The 21822-nt window shown below is 29.8% G+C and overlaps 1 long non-coding RNA gene across 2 annotated transcripts; it reads right to left on the reverse strand.

Moving 5' to 3' along the window:
- Positions 1–11388: 11388 nt before the first annotated feature.
- Positions 11389–21232, reverse strand: LOC123192682. Of its 2 annotated transcripts, XR_006496914.1 has the most exons (5): positions 20850–21232; positions 20275–20381; positions 20078–20150; positions 19714–19858; positions 11389–11646 (listed from the first exon to the last, which is right to left on the reverse strand). It is a non-coding gene; the product is annotated as an uncharacterized LOC123192682 (long non-coding RNA). The 2 variants fall into 2 exon arrangements; XR_006496913.1 differs by lacking the exon at positions 11389–11646 and having other exon boundaries at positions 19469–19858; positions 20850–21229.
- Positions 21233–21822: the final 590 nt, after the last annotated feature.

Here is a 21822-nt window from a genome sequence, read left to right on the forward strand (position 1 = left end):
AAGTTTCTAAATTTGTTATTAAAGTAATTAAATTTTTAATATTTTTTATTAAATATATCAAATAAGTATAATTATAATTGATATTTAATTTTGTTTTTAAAAGAAAATAATTAGTTTAGTATCTCTAATGGTAAATAATGAAAATTTAACCTTTTCAGTCAAATTCTAACAGTTTAATCCTTTTATTTGACAAATAAAGTTAAATTCTTTTAATTTAAAAAAATTGATAGTCGGATAGTATTGTGTTGTTATCCCCATTTTTAATATTTGTATGAATTTTTTTAACAATTTTTTCCATGACACGCGGCAATAAGCTATTGGTTTGTCGGCAAGAAAGGTCAATTCCAACTTAATCGTTGATGTATTGCGGTGCTTAGATTTTCAAGTACAACGGAAAGAGTATTGAGGGCAAGGAGGGAGACAAAGTGGAAGCAACACCATTTTAATTCTAGGTGGATCCCACAAAAAGCAAAACTCAATTCTCATCAACCCAGTTTATAATTGACGCTCTTGACCTCCGTCTCATCCTATCCATTGGTGCCACTTAAAACACTCCTCCAGTTGAATTAAATTTAAACTCATATTAAATTGAATTTAACTTAATTTTGAAAAGTTTAATATTTATTTTTTGAAGTAATATTTGATCCCTTTCAATAAAAAAAATCATCCTTATTCCGATTAATAATAGGAAATTTTATAATATTACTGATAGATGTAAACAGGTTGAATTTGTGTTTATTATTACCAAATTTATTGTGCTTGTGATTATACTCGACTACCATATTACTACACTCATAAAAATTTAAAATTTTATATTTATAATCCTACAACTTATCTCTTTACTAAGGGATAATAAATAAATGTATAAATTATAAAATACAATTTTTTAATTAAATTTGAGTCACTTATTTCAATCTTAAATTCATCAAATTTGATTTAACATATAATCAATTAAGTTTAATTTGAGTCTAATTTTATTTAGTTTGACTCGATTTGATTACAACCTTAATACGACTATAAATATCTACTAGACTCAATCTTATTTGGTGAACCTTGACCGGTGAAATTGTAATCATCTCAAGGAATTTGATGAAGTAAAAGTGGTTTCGGAGTAAAGCTGATGAGCAAGGCATGAGCACTAATTTGTTTTCTCAAATTTGAGAAGATGACGTAATCTGCTTTGACAAATTGCGAGAATGCTCAATTTATACCACTTGGGATTTTAAATATTTTATTTATTGGCCATCAAAAGTTATCACTTTAATAATGATTAAGTTGCTTTTTAGTGTCTGTCAACCATATTCAATCATTTTTTTTATTTAAAATAATGTACATTATGGTTTTACCTAAAACACCATCAAAATGATATTCTTGCAAGCATTAGATTTGATATGGGTTAATCTTAAATAATTCACAATTTGGAATCTGACTCAAAGTCAAATGAGTTTACTCAAGATTTACACGAAATTAATGAGTTAAAGTTCAAATTTAATTCAAAAATAACTTTATTTTGAATTCAATTTAAAAATTTGAGAATTAGTGTGTGTGTGTGTGTATGAAAATAAAATGATAATATCTATTATTAGAACTATTGAAATGATTAACATAATTTACTTCTAGGTAACTTAGCAATACAATAACAGTAACTTGATCAAACCATTGAATTTATCTAGATTAGGCTTTGGCCATCAACACTATTATATATATAAACAAATTGGTGGTCTAGTGTTATATTGCTTGCCTCCCAATTATTGAGATTAAGGTTCAAGTTTTAATAATTACAAAAAAAAACAAAAATAAAAAGTTTGTATAACATTAGAAATTACCAGTGATTAAATTGGAATTGCAACCGCAGAAAAAAGTCAAATGATTTAAAACCTTTTAAAAACTTCTCCTAAACTCAGTTGGTTATTAGTAATATAATAATTTAATTTTCTTTTTCAATAAAATTATCTGTAATTATAATGAATATCAATTTATATATCAATAATAATATATCATCATTTTGAAATAGACATATATTGATTGAGAAATCCACAAATGGTGGCTTTGATGCCCATATAAATACATGCAGCAATCTCAACCCTTAAAACAAGTCAAATGAACTTGAACACAACCCACAATTTTTAAAGGCAAACTTGAACCAATCCACAAATGAGTTTCATCGAATCATTCTCCAATCCATTTTCAAAACCCTTTTCGTCATTTTGTATAAAGAAGTCAAAAAGGCTTGCTGGTTGGATTGGTGCCTCCATATAGCTCTTTGTTCTCCACCATCACTATTTCTTCTCCTTTTGTGGAGAATTTCATTTCTTTCCACTCACTTCCCTCCTTTGTTTTTCTACTCTTGTTTACAAATTGACCCAATAGTTCATATCATTAAATTGTGTTCATATTAACTCCAATTCAATCTAAAATAAAATCATTTCGAAAATATTCAACTCTAACTGAATATTCATCCAAATAGCTACACACTTACTCACAATGCAATAATGTTTTGGGTTGTCAATATAACATATATCATTTCTAGTGTAACATTGTTTTTCTAATACAAACGTTTTGAATTTTTTAAAACTTGGATTTAAGTTTTCTCACCTTTGTAAACTATTAAACGACAAAATTTTGTGGTTTTTTCAATATTTTTTTAACTTTAGAAGATTTTGGTTGAACTTTTTAAGTCAATAGAAATTCGCTAATTAGGAATCTTTATTTTTTTTTCATATAAGTACTACCCTTAAATAATCAAATAAATTAAAACTGAAAATTGGTAGATATCGATAAAATTCTAATATGGATCGTTATGTATTTTATCACACCAATTTTTATAAATCCTAATGTAAGTATTGTCTTTTTACCTATATTATATCATATAATAAAATCATATAATTAACCATGCATTGATTGAAAAAATGACTCGCTTGATATCTTTCTCTAATGTCTTTGAATCCTCCAATCACATTCTTTATTTATAAACCTTGAAATACTTTTTATACTGTTCAAAATCTATAATACAATAAAATTTTATTGAACAAAGTTAGATTCACCTATCTTCTAAACCTATCCCTCTCACAAATTCTAATTTTTTTAAAGAATATAAAGTTGTACCATCAAATCAATCAAAAAAAATTAAACTATTAAATTTTTTTTTTTTTTAAGAATAAGATTGTATTATTAACCGTAAGTAATATTATATATATATATTTATTATTAATTTATTTATACATAAAAAAAATAATAACATATGATCAAATGATGAGCTCAAGACATGATTAGTTTATTTGAGTTTGACTTAAAAAATATATAAACCTTTTTATTTTTTTGTTATTAATTTAAATCTCATAATAGATAAGTTTATCAACTACCGCCAATATTTAAAGAGAAAAAAAATTAGAGATATAAGTATAATATTTAAAACCTTTAAAGGTTTAATTATATTTTATTCAAATCCAACAATGAGCTTCCAATCTCACGGAGTAACCATCCTTAAGCTCAACTCAATTAACACTCTTAAAACTAATATAATAACATATGATTTTAGAGATGTAAAACTCAAGTTTTGCCTTAAGGCAATTAAATTAAACTCAAACCAAGCACTACAAAGTTTCACTGGATAAGCTTGCGAATTTATGACTTGAGTCAAGTAAGATATTATTAAGCTCCTAAAGATTTTAAATTTTACACTTACACCTTTAAAATTTTTTTTTTGGGTTATTTTGAAAATAAGAAACAATTTATAAATTCATAAGTTATGAGATTTCAATGTAATAACTTTAAAATTAGGACTTTAAATTAATTATTTGAATAGAGATTGAGTAAATAATATTTTTGCAAGTTCAAGTTGAGATCTCATTGGCTCTATAAATCAAGTTCTATCTTAAGATAATTGAGTCAAACTCAAATCAAACACTATTTAGCTCAACTCAGTTAAACTATCACATTATGGTATAATTCTTTATTTATAGGTCAAATCTCGGGTAGTTTGGATTTCTTAAACCACACAAAATGGTTTTGAGAGGAAAAAATATAGTCATGTTGAATCAATCAACCATATCTTCCAATTGATATATAAATCTAAAGCAAGAAACCGTGATCTTTCTTGATGTAGACATGACAAAAGTCTTCAATTCTTTGAATAGATTTCAAAATTATATGGACCAACCAAGAATTCAAACGCTATAGGCTCTTGTTTGACATTTTCTCATCCTTACAATCTCCCAAATATCCGGTATCAGATTGATTCATGATTGGTGCCAATTTTGACTTGTTTGTCTTACATAGCTAGATGTCTTATTACAATCTAGTTGCATGTATCTCCATGTGAAAGTCAAACGAAACTCACGCTTTAGGATGATCAATTCAAAAAGATCATAAGCACATAATTCGACTCCACTAAAGTATTAATAAGCCCCAAAAATTTTAAATCCTATACTTATACCTAAATATAAAGATAATTAATATATACAAATCTTAGGGTCAAAATTAATAATTAAAAAATTATTAATAAGCCCTAAAAATTTTATTTTTCTAACCGAACTTGAGTAGGTAAACTTGTCTCAAACTCATGCATGAGTCAAAATCTCATCAATTGAACGAATTCATACTCCTCCTAAAGTAATTGAGCTTAACTCTAGTAAGCAAATACTCAACTCAGCTCGATTAGTAATGACATCACTCCGATATGTTATTGCGTCACTCTTTCATTCAATTTATACCAAGTCAATATGTATACAAAATTTATGTATAATATTATTGATTGTATATGTGAGATCATAAGCAATAAATATATGTGTATTCAAACTCAACTCAAATAAAGATCAGTTTGAGTTTCACTTGAATTCAACCAATTGGTAAACAATGTTGTGAGAGAAGATGAATCCCAAAAAATAAAGAGCTCTAATGTGACAACGTTAGTAAACCCTCAAACTCTTGAACCGGTGTGTTATATATGTGTGCACATGTACGTGCGTACGTGTGTGTATATATAATGTTAAGCTGAATGCATCAAATGATGAATAATAGATGTCTTAGTGCATCAAAATTCATCTGCTTGTATATATTTATGAGCAAACAATTTGATTTATTTAAGGATTTCATAGTACAATTTATTCTATGAAGCCAAATAGCGTATAGATGAGAAAAAAATAATAACAATCATCATTGTTGGAAACAATTTAACATGACATAAATTGAATTTTGTAAATACTATAAACATAAATATGCGTACCCCACTTCGAGTTTGCGATGAAACCCATTCGAACACACACCTTATTTGCCCATATATTGCATTCCTTTTAGGAGACAAGAACTACTATGCAATTTTGGTTCTGTGTGTGGAGAAGAAGAAGAGAAAACTTCTTTTGAAAAATATTATGTTGATTACCTTTGAGAGAAGACAGTTTTGAGCTTTAAATAAGAGTCTAATTGCCAATAACTTCAACACCAACTACCCTTGGCAGTTAAAGTAAACTAGATCAAGTGGACCCAGACCTACTATCTCTCACTTACAAATGACAAAAGACTTGAACCAAATACTTATCTATAAAAATCCTATATGAAAGTACTTTCATACTTAGGAGTTAAATATTATGTATTTATTAGGAATAGCATAGTCATTTCAACCCAAATAAAACAAAATAAAACGTTAGGCTCGCAACACCTCAGACTTACTCGATAACACTAGCTTCTTTTAATCCCTCATTTATTATTGTGTTATTTTCCTTTGTATTCATGATCAAGTCTATTCTCCCATATGAATGACATGATTAGCCAATCAATGGACACATATAATATATAAGTCTTTCTCTTCTACTTAAAATTCTTAATTTAAACTTAGTTGTTTTGATAGTCATATTTTATAGATTGAATCATATGTGGCCATATGCGTCAAGCTAAGATAGCAACACTAAGAGTAAACATCGAACAACAATAAAGAGTTAAAGGGTATTAACATAAGGTAATTCTCATAAAGTTTCACATAGTAAAGGGGCAGGGATTCATCCTTTCACTACTTTAATTTTTATCTTACTTATGTACGCAAGGTATGAATCATGTGCTACAGTGTGTAATTTCTGAAATATCATTCCTAACATTGTACAGATCTTAGTTCAATTGCTATACCTAACGCTTAGGCCGAGTTCTTAATCATCTTCACATTTGTCAGTATTTATCCATATTAAGAACTCACATCTGGCATTTACAAGTTGTTTGCACGTGAGGAATCCAAATCAGTCATTTTCAAATGTATCTATCCATGACCTTATCTTGATCAATCATCAAAGGGACATTTTAACTTCAATAAATATTTCCTTAAGAAATTTGTCTTTTCTTAGCATGTTCTCTTAGCATCACTTTTCTCAAGAATATTGTCTCATCTTTACATTCTTTTTCAACGTCAAAGGCGATTGCTTGTGTGAGTTAGCCAATCTCTAACTTATGTGAGATTAAAATTTTCTTGAGCTAAAAACGATGTGTATATAGTGAAAACCCAAGAATTTCGAGATGCAAGTTCAAATAAAAATAAATTTAAATTCATGGTTTTCGACGTTGAGTCATCATACAATATATAAATTCAACAACTTATCAATCATAGTCTATGCAATTTAAGAGATTTAACATGTGCAAGATATACTTTTCTTGGAACAATCTCAATCAACGGATCAGTGACCATGCAATGTGTAGAATTACATTGTATGTTTATTTTCCTTTTGGAAATGGAGTCTCTTAAAACATTGTGTCTAATGTCGATATGTTTGAGTATCCTATAAAATTCAGGATCTTTTATTTCAATGGATAACTATTACTTTGACAATATTGTTTTGTTTACTCAGATTCACAAAGAACCGTCGTAATTAAATAGTTTCTTGCACAATCACTGAATAGGCTATATACTCGACCTCTATTGTGGATAATATTACACATCTTTGTTTCTTATCGCTCTAAGATATAGGCTTTCTAGAGTAAGAACGCATAGTCAGAATTTGATTTGTGTTGGTCTAAATTATTTTCTTAACCGGGATCTAAATAGTTAATTAAACGCAAATTCAATCCTTAATCACATAAATAATAATCCGCAAAACTTTTTAAAATATATCAATATTCTATAGACAATCTTTCAGTGTTTTTTTCAATATTGAATTATATCAACTAACCAACTTGACAACAAAAAAAAATGTCTGGACATGTATGCACCATAGCATACATAAGACATCTGATGACATTTGAATAGGTAACTATTGACATTTCTCTATTTCTATCTTAAGTTTTAGGACATATAACTCAACTCAATAATTCATCATTTGACACAGGAGTATCAACAAGTTCATAGCTAACCATATTGGATTGTTCTATAATTTTTTGAATATTACGCTCTTGTGATAGAGTTAAAAGTTTCTTCAAACAATCCCTTTGGATTTAATTCCTAATATGTAATTTATTTTCTTACATCTTGTACGTCAAAAGTATGGATAGTCATCCTTGGATTATCATTATTTACTTCAACTCATTTCTAACTTTTCACATATCGTCACTTGTATTGACAGAATTACAAATTTGTTATTAAACTTCATCACTTAAACATAGTGGTCTTGATTGATCATTTTAAAATCATAAGGTATTAGGTCTTATACAATTTCAAGTACTAGTGTTTAGATGACAGTTTTAGGTCATTCAACATTCTTAGACCTATAACAACTAGATCTATATGTCGTTTCACACAAATTTCTTTGTCAAGTTCTCCACTAAGGAAAATTGTCTTGACATTCATCTGATATAATTCTAAATTCAAATGTGTTACTACAATTAGAATCCAACATATTAAGGTAAATCTTAGAAATGACAAAAATGTTATTCTTCACAATTTATATATACTCATTGGGTATAGTTATTCGCTAAAAAGTGAAATTATATTTATTTATTGAGTTATTCCTTTTACGATTGATTCAAAAAACTCATTTGTTCTTAATAGATTTTCAACCCGATAGTTAGTCAACCGAAACCTAGAATTGATTTGTTTTTAATGTATTTCATATTTTCTTGTAATGCATCTTAACATTTTTCTAATCAAAAAATGAGACAACTTCTTTTATGATTTTAGGTTTTTCATCATCTTAGGTGGTGAGTCACTAGAGTACTTTCAGATGTCCACTCATATGCAATTGAGGATTATCACTCTCACTATTTAAAATAGATTGAAGTTTAATCTTAATGTTTCCACTAGATTGAAATGAACAAAACAAGTAGTAGAGGATCACTACTCTCACTATCCAAAATAGGTTGGAGCTCAATTGCATTCGCTCCCACTAACTAAAATAAGTGTAGGTATTCTCTCTTAAGACTTAACTAATGATTATTAAGATGTACCTATTCTCCTTTTTCTCTTATCTCATTTAGATGAAACATTTATCAAAATCATCCATATTAAGAAAAAATATCCTCTATGAATATAACATCTCTTGATAAAACTTTAGTTAATCTTCCAGTGGAATCCTCCTTAATGAACACATACATTTAAGTGTTCAACATATTTGATAAAGATACATTCCAATCTTATTGGTTCTACTTTTTCAAACTTATGGGAAAAGCTATGGATAAATACTGCAAACCACTAAGTTATGAAATTTGTGGTGGGTTAAATACCTTGCATTTTATTAATTTGGGTATAATATCAAAATAGTGGATTTTCTCTCGTACATTAGTAAGCGTCACTCTTTAGCAAGCTATAATGTATTCGTTCAGTCCCAAAAGTTTTAAATTCTTATCCCAAACAAGATCATTAATTACAGGGCTAACAGTCATCCTTGAATATTATTAGATTATATACTATCTATTTTCCAATTAAGAGAGTACGAATGATTATATATAGTCTCAATATACACCATTAGATCATCAAATAATCACATCATATACACAATGCGATAGTCCCTAGTCAACAAACTTGCATCAATTAGAAAAATATGTTTTGAAACACCAATATGTGTTTGTCACGCTCTAAAAAAGGGTTTCACACATGCTAGAAAGAGTTATTCACGCATTCATGCACAAAAATACGACCCTACATGACTTCACATGCTGAGTCAACATCACACACACCTTCACACATTGAAGCGATACCTATACGTGCTTTCACATCCCACCATGCATCAAGAAAAGACTGTCACACACTCACACACACTAGTGACCGCAAATTAACTGCTGACCTTCGAGGACCAATCAACCTTTGACTATTGACCGTTATCTGACTTATGGGTTTTGACTCAGGTCGGGTCTAGTAGACCCATTAATCGATAGGTTTTGACAAAATAATTGACCAATAGGTTAGGCAATCATGTTTTCCAACTCGATTGTAACCTGGACTTGCATAGAACCCAAATTATTTTGGCCATTAAATCAATTGTTTTCCAGCCATCCTCTAATGACTAGACCATAGGGCTTTTGTAGCCCTATGGGTGATCATCCTTCTTGGACCAACAATGTCCTCCAATGTCATCAAATTCTTGTGATAAGGCAGCGAGAAAAACATGCCTTTTTTATCTCAGATTTGGCTCTAAATCTATCAATTTTGGCTTTATTTCTACCTAATTCATAATTTAAAACATGTAAAACAATTCCAAGCAACCATCCAACTTGTTTCCTATCACCAATTTCATATAATTTTGGTTGAATGTAATTCATACCCAAAATTCAAATTTAAACATAAGGAAAAGGACTATTTCCCACCCAACTTTTAGGCCATTCTCAAACCCATACCCATGAGAGATGAAAAACCCCTATTTCCACCTATGACCAAACTGTCATCCAAATTTTCAGTTAGAGACAAAAGTAAAATCATTATTTTAATTATAAATCTTAAAACTTTAAAATTTCATCATTTCCCCCCTATAGGTTTTAAAAACTAACACCTCAACCCATCCTAAAAGTTTAAAAAGTTTAGATTTCACCTTTAAGGTTTGCTTCTTTCTCTGGCTACCATCGTCAACCGACACATTCCACCAATCTCTTATCAACGACTACAAAGGACGACGAAAGACTACCCTTCATCACCCAAATCTGCACGATGATGTATTGTCCAAATTTGGAAGAATAGACGAAGGACAACACTTCGTCGTCTCGTCTAGATGACACGATGAGTGACAAAAGGCAACAAAGTGTTGTCCTTCATCTTCTGGGTGGAGCGACGAAAAAAGACGTTCTCATCGCACGGTGGTGCAATGAAAAGATCTTTGTCTATTCACCGTCTCTTTGTCGCCCCGCACGACGAAGAGATCTTCCTCTCTTCATTGCCCCATGTGACGAGGAGATTAAGGTCTCTTCATTGCACCACCACCATCGCACCAGGAGAAAGAGAAGGCCAAAGATGACGTCAGAGACGATGTCGAAAGATGAAGTTGAAGAATTGGGGTGAAACTACTATTTTTGAAAGTTATGGAGGGCGATTGCATTTTGAAAAATATGGAAACCCTAGGTTTAGGGGTGAAAATGTTACTTTTCAAAGTTTAAAAAGTTTAGGTAAAGGTGAAATGTTATTTTCTAAAACCTAAAAGGGGTTGAAAAGTAATAAACTTTATAACTTTTTAATATAAACAGTAAAATAACTATTTTACCCCTCCTTTTAACAGAAAAAATTAACAGAAGTTTGCCTATTGGTGAAAAAAGAGGTTTTTCATCTCCCGTGCATGTAGGTTTGAGAATGGCCTAAAATTTGGGTAGGAAATAGTTCTTTTCCCCTTAAACATAATTTCAATCACAAATTGAAATTCCAGATTATAATAATAACATAATACAAAATTTAATTCACAAAAAATATGACATATTCGTGATCTATGCTCTGATACCAATGTTGGAAACAATTTAACATGTCATATATTGAATTATGTAAATACTATAAACATAAATACGCATACTCGGCTTTGAGTTTGTGACAAAACTCATTCGAACATGACATGAGGTATTGACATGAGTCATTTCCATGATCCTATTTGCTTACGTATTGCATTCCTTTTGGGAGAAAAGATCTACTATGCAATTTTGGTTTTGTGTGTGGAGAAGAAGAAGATAAAACTTCTTTTGAAAAATATTTCTTTGCTTACCTTTGAGAGAAGACAGTTATGAACTTTAAATAAGAGTCCAACTGCCAATAACTTTCACACCAACTACCCTTGGCAATTAAAGTAAACTGGTTTGAATCAACTCATCATGAGTGAACCCAAACCTAATAATCATGTATTATTACAATATGTGATGCAAAACTAAAGTAAAATGGTTGCCATTCAAGGCAAGCATTGGAATGATGTCACTGAATTATGATGAGAAAAGAAAACCTCAGGTACCTACCATAAAGCTCTGCCCAATCTAATATTTCATAAGGTCCAAGAAAGGCTACACAATGTACAAACTAATAAAGATGTATTATTATATTATTAAATGTTATTTTAACCATTATTCAAAATCATCTAATAGACGTCATCATTGATACCACATATCATTACTCATTTTAACATATATATATAGAGTACACAATTAACAAAAAAAAAAAATACTCCAAGTCTATTTGTATATGTCTTACAATAAAATTCGTTTGTTGAAAGTCTTGACTAGTAAGTTGATAGTGAAAGTTGGAATCGAGTTCATCTTCCGATCAAATATGTCTAACTGCCAAAAAAGAAAAAATAGTTAGATGCGTAAATGAAAAGGAAAGAAAAATGTGTGTATAGTAATATTATTTGAATACTAATAATTAAAAAAGAGTGATACTATATGCATAAATAATGACATATTACTACATGATTAGATAGTTTTAAACAAAAGATAACAACACTCAATCATATGGTGACATATCATTGTTTGTGCATATAATTTTATTGATAAATAAAACTATGTAAACAAATAATATATACAAACTATGTCATTTAAAGCCCTTTGACATATACACTCTTAAAATCTTATGTGTTAACTTTGAATATAGAAATATAGTTTATAAATATAGGAAAATTAAAGTAATTAGCCAAAACAATGGGGGTTTAAGGGAAATTGTCCAAAAATTAAGGATTAAGTGAAAATGCCCTACTTTTCTACAATGACCAAAATGCTCTTACATATAAAGCAAGACTTTTACATATTCTTTCCAAAATTTCCCCTAGTACATTGTTGAAATTCAAAGGAATTATGGGTCTCCCACAAGTCTTCTATGGCGCAACATGCATTCGTGTTTTTCGTCGACTTTTCATGTTTTTCGACGATCAAAAATGACAAAAAAGGTTAGTACATCATCTCTAATCTTGTTTAAATCAATTTATTGTTAGGATAATTGTGATTTGATAAAGATTTTTAGTGTTAAATGTTTTTTATTTTGAATAATGCATAAAATGTTTTAATTCTTTGTTTTGGTTTAAAATTTTTTAGGGCTATTATGTTATAAGATGTATAAATTTGATTTGTGTTAAAATTGCAGGCTAAAATGAAGATTTTTTACTAGAAAATATGTTAGTTTAGTTAGAGATCCGACCAGGGGGACCCTTGTAATCCCCGAATTAAATTAAATCTCCACCGAGCTAGAACAATGGCTCTTAGGATGGGGGGAAATTTTCATTTTTTCAAAGAATTAGGACCTAGCAAAGGCAGGGGAAATCCATGGGGGCGATTGGGAAATTTTATAGAGACCTGAGGGGTGATCTATGAAACATGGGGAATACGAGGTATAGAGGAAATTGAATTTTTCGAAACTATAGGGTCTGTAGGAGATCAGAAAATTGATGAGGGGGAAAAGGAAAACCCTAGGACTTATGTAAGAGTAAAAAATATATAAGGGGATAAATTGATATTTTTCATAGCTAGCGTTTTTCAAAGTGTAGTTTTTGAATTTTATATCTATTTTTCTTATTTTAGGATTTTTCGACATATGTTTTTCAAATTTAACATTTGTTTCTTGATTTTTGTGCTTTTTAGGCCTGTTTTATTATGTAATTATTGAATTTTAGATCAATTTTTCAGTTTTTATCATATTAAGTTAATTCAACATTTAGTTTTCGAATTTTATGTCTATTTTTCCTAATTTAGGGTTCTTAGATGTGTCATTTTCAAACTTCATGTCATTTTCTTTATTTTTGTGCTTTCTAGGCCATTTTCTTATGTAATTTCCGAATTTCAGTTCAATTTTTAAGCTATTTCAATATTTAGTTTTTAAAATTTAGAACCGTTTTTTTTTTATTTTTGGTCATTTTAGGATATTTCAACTCGTACTTTATAGATTTTCAAACAATTTTTTTATTTTTGACATTCTAAGGAATTTCAACGTGTAGATTTCGAATTTCGAATTTCAATTTCATTTTTTTCGATATTTGTCACTTTAAGGTTTTTGAAAGTGTAGTTTTCAAAATTTCTTCCAATTTTTCGATTGTTGTCTTTCGAATATATTTTCATATATACTTTTTTAATTTCAAATCGATTTTTTAGTTTCTGTCATTCTAAAGCACTTCAACATTTAGTCTTCGAAATTCAGGACAGTTCTTTTGTCATTCTAGGGTATCTTCACTTCTAAATTTCAAATTTTTGAGTGATTTTTTGGTTTTCAACATTGTAGGGTATTTTAACATGTAATTTTTTAATTTCAATTCTGTTTTTCGATATTTGTCATTTTTAGGTTTTTAGACATGTTGTTTTCAAATTTTAATTCAATGTTTTGATTGTTATTATTCTGGATATTTTGACTCATACTTTTCGAATTTTCAAATAATTTTTCAATTTTTAACATTTTGGGATATTTCAACATGTAAATTTTTAATTTCAGTTTTGTTTTTTAATATTTGTTATTTTTAGGTTTTTGGAGTATAATTTTCTAATTCTAGTTTAGTTTTTTTATTGTTGTTATTCTAGGATATTTCGATGTGTACTTTTCAAATTTTAATTTGATTTTTCAGTTTTTATTATTTCAAAGTATTTCAAGTTTAGTTTTAGCAATTCGTGATTGTTTTTTTATTTTTGTCATTTTAGGATATTTTGACTCATACTTGTTAGATTTTTGAACATTTTTTTAATTTTTAGGATATTTCAATTCTATGGTATTTCAACGTGTAGATTTCAAATTTCCCCAGGGCAAATTGATCCACAACATCTTTTAAGTGTTGTTTATTATGAAAAATATCACAAAACTTTACAACATTCTCTTCTTGAATCGATCTTGTACCACTTAATGATGTTAAAGATTATGGAGGAAAATCGAAAAGCCACTTAAATGGATCAGTGGTGATATTGTTAAAAAATAATCCTGAATAATTTTTACTACCATTATAGGATCTTCAAGCTGCAAACTATTTATACCCCCAATAACAAGTGACATATCCTTAAACTCTATCTTGTCAAAAGAAATATCAGTCATCTCGTGCCCCTCAAAGTTATCCTAGTCAGCAACTTTATAGAATGCATCATTATCTAAATCAATCAAGTTTTCCCAATCAGATTCTTTTTTCACTTCGCCAATTTTTTCTTCTTTTTCTTCTACTTATCCTTTGATCGAGGTACATGTAACAAAAATAGGAGTACATTCCTTGAAGTATTGAAACATGTCAATAAGACCTTAGACATCATCATCATTTTGAATCTATACAGGACAATCGAACTCAATTTTTTTTGGTTTCATAGATTGTTGAACGTAGTTTCTAATTGGATCAAGACCACAATGTTCACTCAAAAGTTGGATAAATTTCTTAAATAGTATTCTAGAGGAAATTTTAACCAATTGTTTACAACCTCCAACATATTTTATTGTGTTATCATCAGGTTGGATCTATTATCCTTGAAAACGAACATAAACATAACCAGTTATTTTAATTATGAATCCTACAATGAAAAATTTTGGAAAAAACTTAAATATTTATAAGAAAAAATCTACAATAATTATTTATTGATATATATGTCACATCTAATTTCACAAAATGTCTCCATCTACTCTTAACATATCATTTCGATCTGTCTAAAAATGTTTAATATTAAAATGTCTCCATATTTTTCTAATATTTAATTTACCTCTATAATTATCTAACATTTCATTTAACACCTCATATGTTATCTTATATCGAAATACATCTATCTACTTCTAACTTGTCAATTAAACCATCCTAAAATGTTTAATATCAAAATACCTCATATTTTTTTAACATTTTATTTAAACTCCTATAATTATCTAGTATTTTATTTAGTACCCTCATATGTTGCTTTATATCAAAATGCATCTATTTACTCCTAACATATCATTTAAAACTGTCTTAAAATGTTTAATATCAAAATACTTCCATATTTTTCTAATATTTCATTTAACCACTTATAATTATCTAACATTTCATTTAATACACTAATATGTTGCCTTGTATCGAAAAACATCTATATACTTCTAACATCTCTTTTAAAATCGTCTTCAAATGTTTAAATCAAAATACTTCTATATTTTTTTAAAATTTTATTTAACCCCTATAATTATTTAATATTTCATAAAACACCCTCATATGTTATCTTATATCGAAATACATCTATCTACTTCTAACATATCATTTAAAATTGTCTTACAATGTTTAATATCAAAATATCTCATATTTTTCTAACATTTCATTTAACACCCTCATATGTTGTCTTGTATTAAAATGCATCGATCTATTTGTAACATTTCATTTAAAACCTTTCTACAATATTTAATATCAAAATACCCTCATATTTTTCTAACATTTCACTTAACCCTATAATTATTAAACATTTCATTTAATACCCTCATATTTTGTCTTGTATAGAAATATATATATTTATTCCTAATATTTTATTTAAATCTATCATACATTGTGTAATATTAAAATGCCCCTATATTTTTTTAACATTTCATTTAACTCTTAATTTATTATCAAAATATCCAAATGCCCCATTTACATAAAATACGAACTAAATTTAACAAATAAAATTAAGTTTTGAGTTAAGATTTGTATAAATACATTTTTCTCACAAATTGATTTTTTTCAATTCGAATTTAGAAATACGAATTTTTTTCGTTTGAACAAACCTAAAGTATAAAATATTGAGTGAAAATAAGAGTGGGAGTGTGTTAATAATATGAGAAGTGTATTATAAGTGAGGGGTTTATACAAATGTGGCAAAAAGTAGTTTTGATATTTTAAAAAATATGTAGAGTATTTTTGCTTGAAAGTTTGAAAAGTGGTCATTTTTACTTATAAATAGGAAAACCAGACATTTTTACTTAATAAGGGGCAAAATGGGTAATTATTTTAATTTCCCATAAATATATAAGTTATAAAATTTATATATGATATTTTAAAATAAAGGGATTTAGATATATTTTTTACTCAAACTCAAATCATTCATTTTTATCTCAAGCTCAAAGTCAAGCCAAGATATTACCAACTCGACAAACTTGAGCTCACTCTTAAAATAACCAAGTCAAGTTTGAATCAAACACTACTTGATTTGACTCAGTTACACCCATCTTGCTGATTAAGATTTACATCCCTAGTTGAACACTTGACGACAATGGTGACTATCCATCAAGATCCCGATGGAGGTAGGGGTTAAATATTATGAAACTTAAGAAAGCAATGGGCAATGAAATGATGCCTCTAGCCAAAAAATTCACAGCAAGCTTTCCAGAAAACTAAGGTTCAATCGGCAAAAACAGTCCTACATCTGTTCCACGCATAAATTCAAGATGCTTCAATTCTAACACGATTAAATAAGGCATCACTCATATATTTCAACTATTTACTCACCTTTCTTAACGCTTTTCAAGTGCTGCAATTTACTCTTTTAACTATGTTATTTTCTCGAATATATAAGAGTCCACTAATTTTCCGCCATCACTTATATGCTTAATAATACATTAAATTAGAGAAAAGATCTAATTTATTAACAATTTCAGTCAAAGGGCTGATATGATGAACCATGATGTCCTAAAAATTATATTATAACCAAGGTTAACCGGACTAGCCAGCTAGTCCAACCATTAGAACTGCCTCAGTTGATGGTTTGCCTCTGGTCAAATCCGAGTATTGACATTAGTTATATTTTATGAGGAAAATATAAAAATTTTAGTTGTTGACCATTAGTATGATTTCCCAGCAGCGGATTTCCATATAAAGTATCACAGTCCTAATAATTCATGAACCCTTCTATGGGTTTCTTAAATATTTCTCACCTAAAATGTTGTACAATCAGCAAAAGGAAAAATAACTATAACCCGAAAAGCCAATTAAGCCTCGGTTGAAATGATAGCGATTCCCTTGTAGACTCGATGTCCAATAGACAAGAAATGACTTTTGTTTAGTCTTGCCTTTTACAATGGTGATGAGGACATACGAATATAAACCAATATGAGTGATGATGACTTGGAGAGAGTATTAGGTCGCAATGATCTGATAGCTTAGCAGATAATAGTATCACAATGCTTCCTCTTAAAGGGCCAACAAAGAGGAGCACCATAAGCGAAGTTTAAGCCTTGGTTGACACGGGAGAGCAACCAACAGCTTATCATGCCTACATCTCAAGTAAGACAACATAAAACACAAGGGTCAACAAAGGCATTGTTTAAGGTAACTAAGGGTTGTAAGTGAAGTTGAAACCTTCAAAGCTTAAATTAAAGTAGACGAAGGAGAAAGGGAAGGTTAAAAAGCAAGTCCAAAACAAGTTATCTCTTGTCTACTGGACATCGAGTCCTCAAGGGCTAACTTGTTGACCCACAACTAGGTTTATTTCAAATTTCCTTTGAGCTCGAGCCAACCTATTGGCCCTTGGGGACTCGATGTCTAATAGACAGGAGATAACTTGTTCTTAGGCTTGCTTTTTGAGCTTCTCTTGGTCTCTCATTTATTTTAATCCAAGCTTTGAAGGCTTCAACTTTGTTTACAGCCCTTAGCTATCTTAAACAGTGCTTTCATTGGCCCTTGTATTCTACATTGCCTTACTTAAAATGTAGGCATGGTAAGTCATTGGTTGCTTTTCCATGTCAACCAAGGCTCAAACATTGCTTGTGATGCTCCTTTTTGTTGGCCCTTTAAGAGGAAACATTAATGATGCTATTATCTGCTAAGCTTACCAGATCCCTACAATCTAATACTTTTTCTAGGTCATCATCATTCATATCGGTTTAGATCCACTTGTCCTCACCACTATTGTAAAGGAAAGGCCGAGCACAAGTCATCTCTTGTCTATTAGACATTGAGTCTACACGAAAATTGTTGTCGTCTTAACTCAGGCTTCATTGACCCTTCGAGTTATAATTATTTTTCCTTCTATCAACTATCCATTTTAGGTGAGAACTATTGAAGAAACCCACAGTTGGGTTTATGAATTATCAAGGCTGTGATATTTTTATACAAGAACCCATAGTCAAGGTTCCTTCAAATTTCCTTTGAGCTCAAGCCAACTTATTGGCCCTTGAGGACTCGATGTCTAGTAGATAGGAGGTCACTTGTGCTTGGGTATTCTTTTTGAGCTTCTCTTGCTCCCTCATCCACTTTATATATATATATTGGTTTGTATCCATTTGTCCTCATCACTATTGTAAAAGGCAAGGTCAGACACAAGTCATCTCTTGTCTACTAGACATCAAGTTTGCAAAGAAATCATTGCCGCCTCAACCGAGGCTTCATTGGCTCTTCGAGTTATAGCTATTTTTCCTTTTGCTAACTATACAACATTTCAAGTGAAATATTGAAGAAGCCCGTAGACAAGTTCATGAATTATCAACGCTATGATATTTTATACGAAAACCTGCAACCAGGGTTCCTTCAAATTTCCTTTGAGCTCAAGCCAACTTGTTGGTCGTTAGGGACTCAATGTCCAATAGACAAGAATTAAAGCATAAGGAAAATTTTTGTAGTCATAGAGCCTAATATTCAACTTCAAGATGTCCCAAATGATATTGCAATAAATAAGTTATACCAGACCAGATATAACTTATGTTGTGAATGTTGTAAGTCAATTCATACATAATCCCAAGGAACCATATCACAAGATAGTTCACCGAATTTTACAAGATCCAAAAGGATCACCGAACAGAAAAGTTGTAATCAAGAAGAGAGAAGAATTGTCACTTAAAGCCTATACTAATGGAATCCCAGACTTTATTATGACAATAAATCAACTATTAACATTGCTCATAATCTTGTACAACACAATAGGACAAGGTGGCTATTGATAGTCAAGTTTTCACAAAAGGTTGTCTACTGCAGATTGTCAGAAGTTCAAGAGCAAGTTTAAAATGGAAGATGTCAACTCACTAGCTTGAGAGTGTTAAGAAATATAATTTTTCCTCTTACTTAGAAAACCATAAATTGTTACTATTTTGTTAGAGATTTAGTTCTAATTTTATTCTTCATTTTATTTTCCTTTATTTTGCTCTCAATTTTTTGATACAAGTGTCGGTCAAATTAGTTCCTAATTTTTAATTCTATTTCTATTATTAATTGTATATAAACCAAGAATATTCTTGAAAAATAATAAGATTAAATTTACCGTTCAATGTGGATCAATATCAATTGTAATACACTGACCATTAAAACTCGTTTTTAGTATAAAAAAGAACATAAACCACGGAAAATAAATTAATAATTAACTGTATCAGCAAATTTATAAGGGATCAAAACTCCTTACCTTAATAGAAGAAAAAGATACAAAACAAACAGAATGTGCATATTCTTTTCACAAAATTAACGATGAGAGGGTACCTACAAAATTGTATTTGTTTTCTCAGTTGTCCGTGGGAAAGTGTAGCTTCTTCAAAGCTGCTCTTGTAGCACCCCCTCCCATGCTTTAGCAGCAGGAAGCTCTTGTTCTACATACAAGAAGTGATCCCTAAATTTATGCCTCTCACCCTCTATGAGAATTAAACAACATTAATGCCAATTGCAAGAAACAAATGAAAGACGTAGAAATATAGGCAGATAAAAAAGACTCATATCACTCGCGCATAGAAATTTGTACATCAACTCAACCATTTAGAATTAATCAAGTCAAAAAAAAAAGTGAAAAGAACTTTCGCAGCAAAATATGAGGATATCATAAAGTTTCTTATCTTAGATTCTGAAGATATTACCATATATTATCCCACGTAACTTGTCTGTTTGTTTCATGGAAACTCTTCAAGGTCATTTTTCTCTTAGACTAGCCTGAAAAAAGAAAAGGAACTGAAAGAATTAACCAAAGTTGTCACAATTTACCTACTTCAGAAAAACTTATAGAAATATGAAATCATAGCATAAAGACAACGTTTAAAGATATATTGTAACCCACATCTATGAAAACACGCCAACTTTGCTGAACTTTTCATTCAATTCGTCCCAATTTAGCTTCATAATCATGAACTTGCTTCCCCGCATTGCTTAAAGCATCAACAAAATCTGATTTAACCCACACAAACGAGTCAGAGATACGCAAGACACCAAAAAGATTTATACGCAGAAAAAATTTAAACAATGAAGCCGTATAGAGCACGGACCAAACAAGTGAAACAATCAAATCTTAATATCAAAAGTTCTAATCTCACAATAAACCGAACACTTATATTGCATCTCTTTGAAATAATCTAAAGTGCTTTACAGTCATTTTGTAGTTTTTAATTGAACTATGTAACAATTTTTGTCTCTTCCAAACTTAAAAAGTATATGAGTCCATTTCTAAAGCATTTAAATGTTCCACTTGAAACAGCAGTTGATTTTATGCGTACTTATCCTTGCAAAAAACCCATATATTAAATTGCTTCTGTCAAAAGAACTCGTAAGCACAAGCGTAAGTGTTTTTTACTTTTTGTAGCAAATTCAACCTTAATCAAGAAATTAGCAACAAAAATCAATTAATAGTGATCGTACCATTTGACGGCACTGATAAGTGCAAAGAAATTAGTCGGACGGTTGATGCAACGGCTCTGGTGCCGCCACAGCTACCGGAGGATCTTCATAGATGACGAGGTGGCGACCAGAGCTTCCGCCGCATCCGCTGCTTCCAGGTGAACTCTCGACGATAGCTTTATCTAAATCCGTCCGTTAATTTTTTCAGAGGCACCAAATCTACCAGTAGAATATTAAACCTTGGATTGGATGCTTCATTTATACTGAAAAGCCCAAGTATTTATAAAAAAAAAAAAAAAAATTAAAGAGAATCTCTTAAAGGTGGTTGTGGTGTTGTTGTCTATCAGGCGACGGCCAGGTTTTGACTTTTTCTTATTCTTTTAGAAGAGTTTGCCCAAATATTTATTTTAAGGAACTTTTTCAGCAATTTATGCTTATCAAATTTTAAATTAATCAAAGTTTATGTGTGCCTTTATGTATTTAATAAAATTAAAAAATTCCAAGCCATTATGTTAAATCAAAGTTAGTTAAATTGATTTCTCTTTCCCCTTCGAAGCCATTATTTTTTCTTTTTAATTAACGTGGAGGACTAAAGCTCTCAAGTAATTTTATTTTGTGAGCTCGAGTTCACTTTATGATCAATGTAGACGTTAGACTTTGTCTGGTTGAGGAATTTTTTTTCTTTATGGGTGAGATTGTCGTTTTAACATAATTAAGGTGGAAAATTATCGATCTCCCTTTATTTTAACACCTAAAATATATAGGGTGATTTTGTTATGGCTAAATCCTCATAGGAAGTTTTGTAATTTTATCATTTTTACGTAATGTGGATTGGAGCTAATCTATCTTAGACTTAAATTCATGCTCGACTCAAATGAGTCAAACTTAAGTTAAAGCTCTAATTCGACAACTCAATTTAAGTTTATGAGTTCATTGATAATTCTTATTTTTCTCCAACCATTCTTATTTTTCTCTTATAATTCTTTTTTGTTTT

This window comes from Mangifera indica, chromosome 12, assembly GCF_011075055.1.
Source record: "Mangifera indica cultivar Alphonso chromosome 12, CATAS_Mindica_2.1, whole genome shotgun sequence".
In the NCBI taxonomy this organism is placed as follows: Eukaryota; Viridiplantae; Streptophyta; class Magnoliopsida; order Sapindales; family Anacardiaceae; genus Mangifera; species Mangifera indica.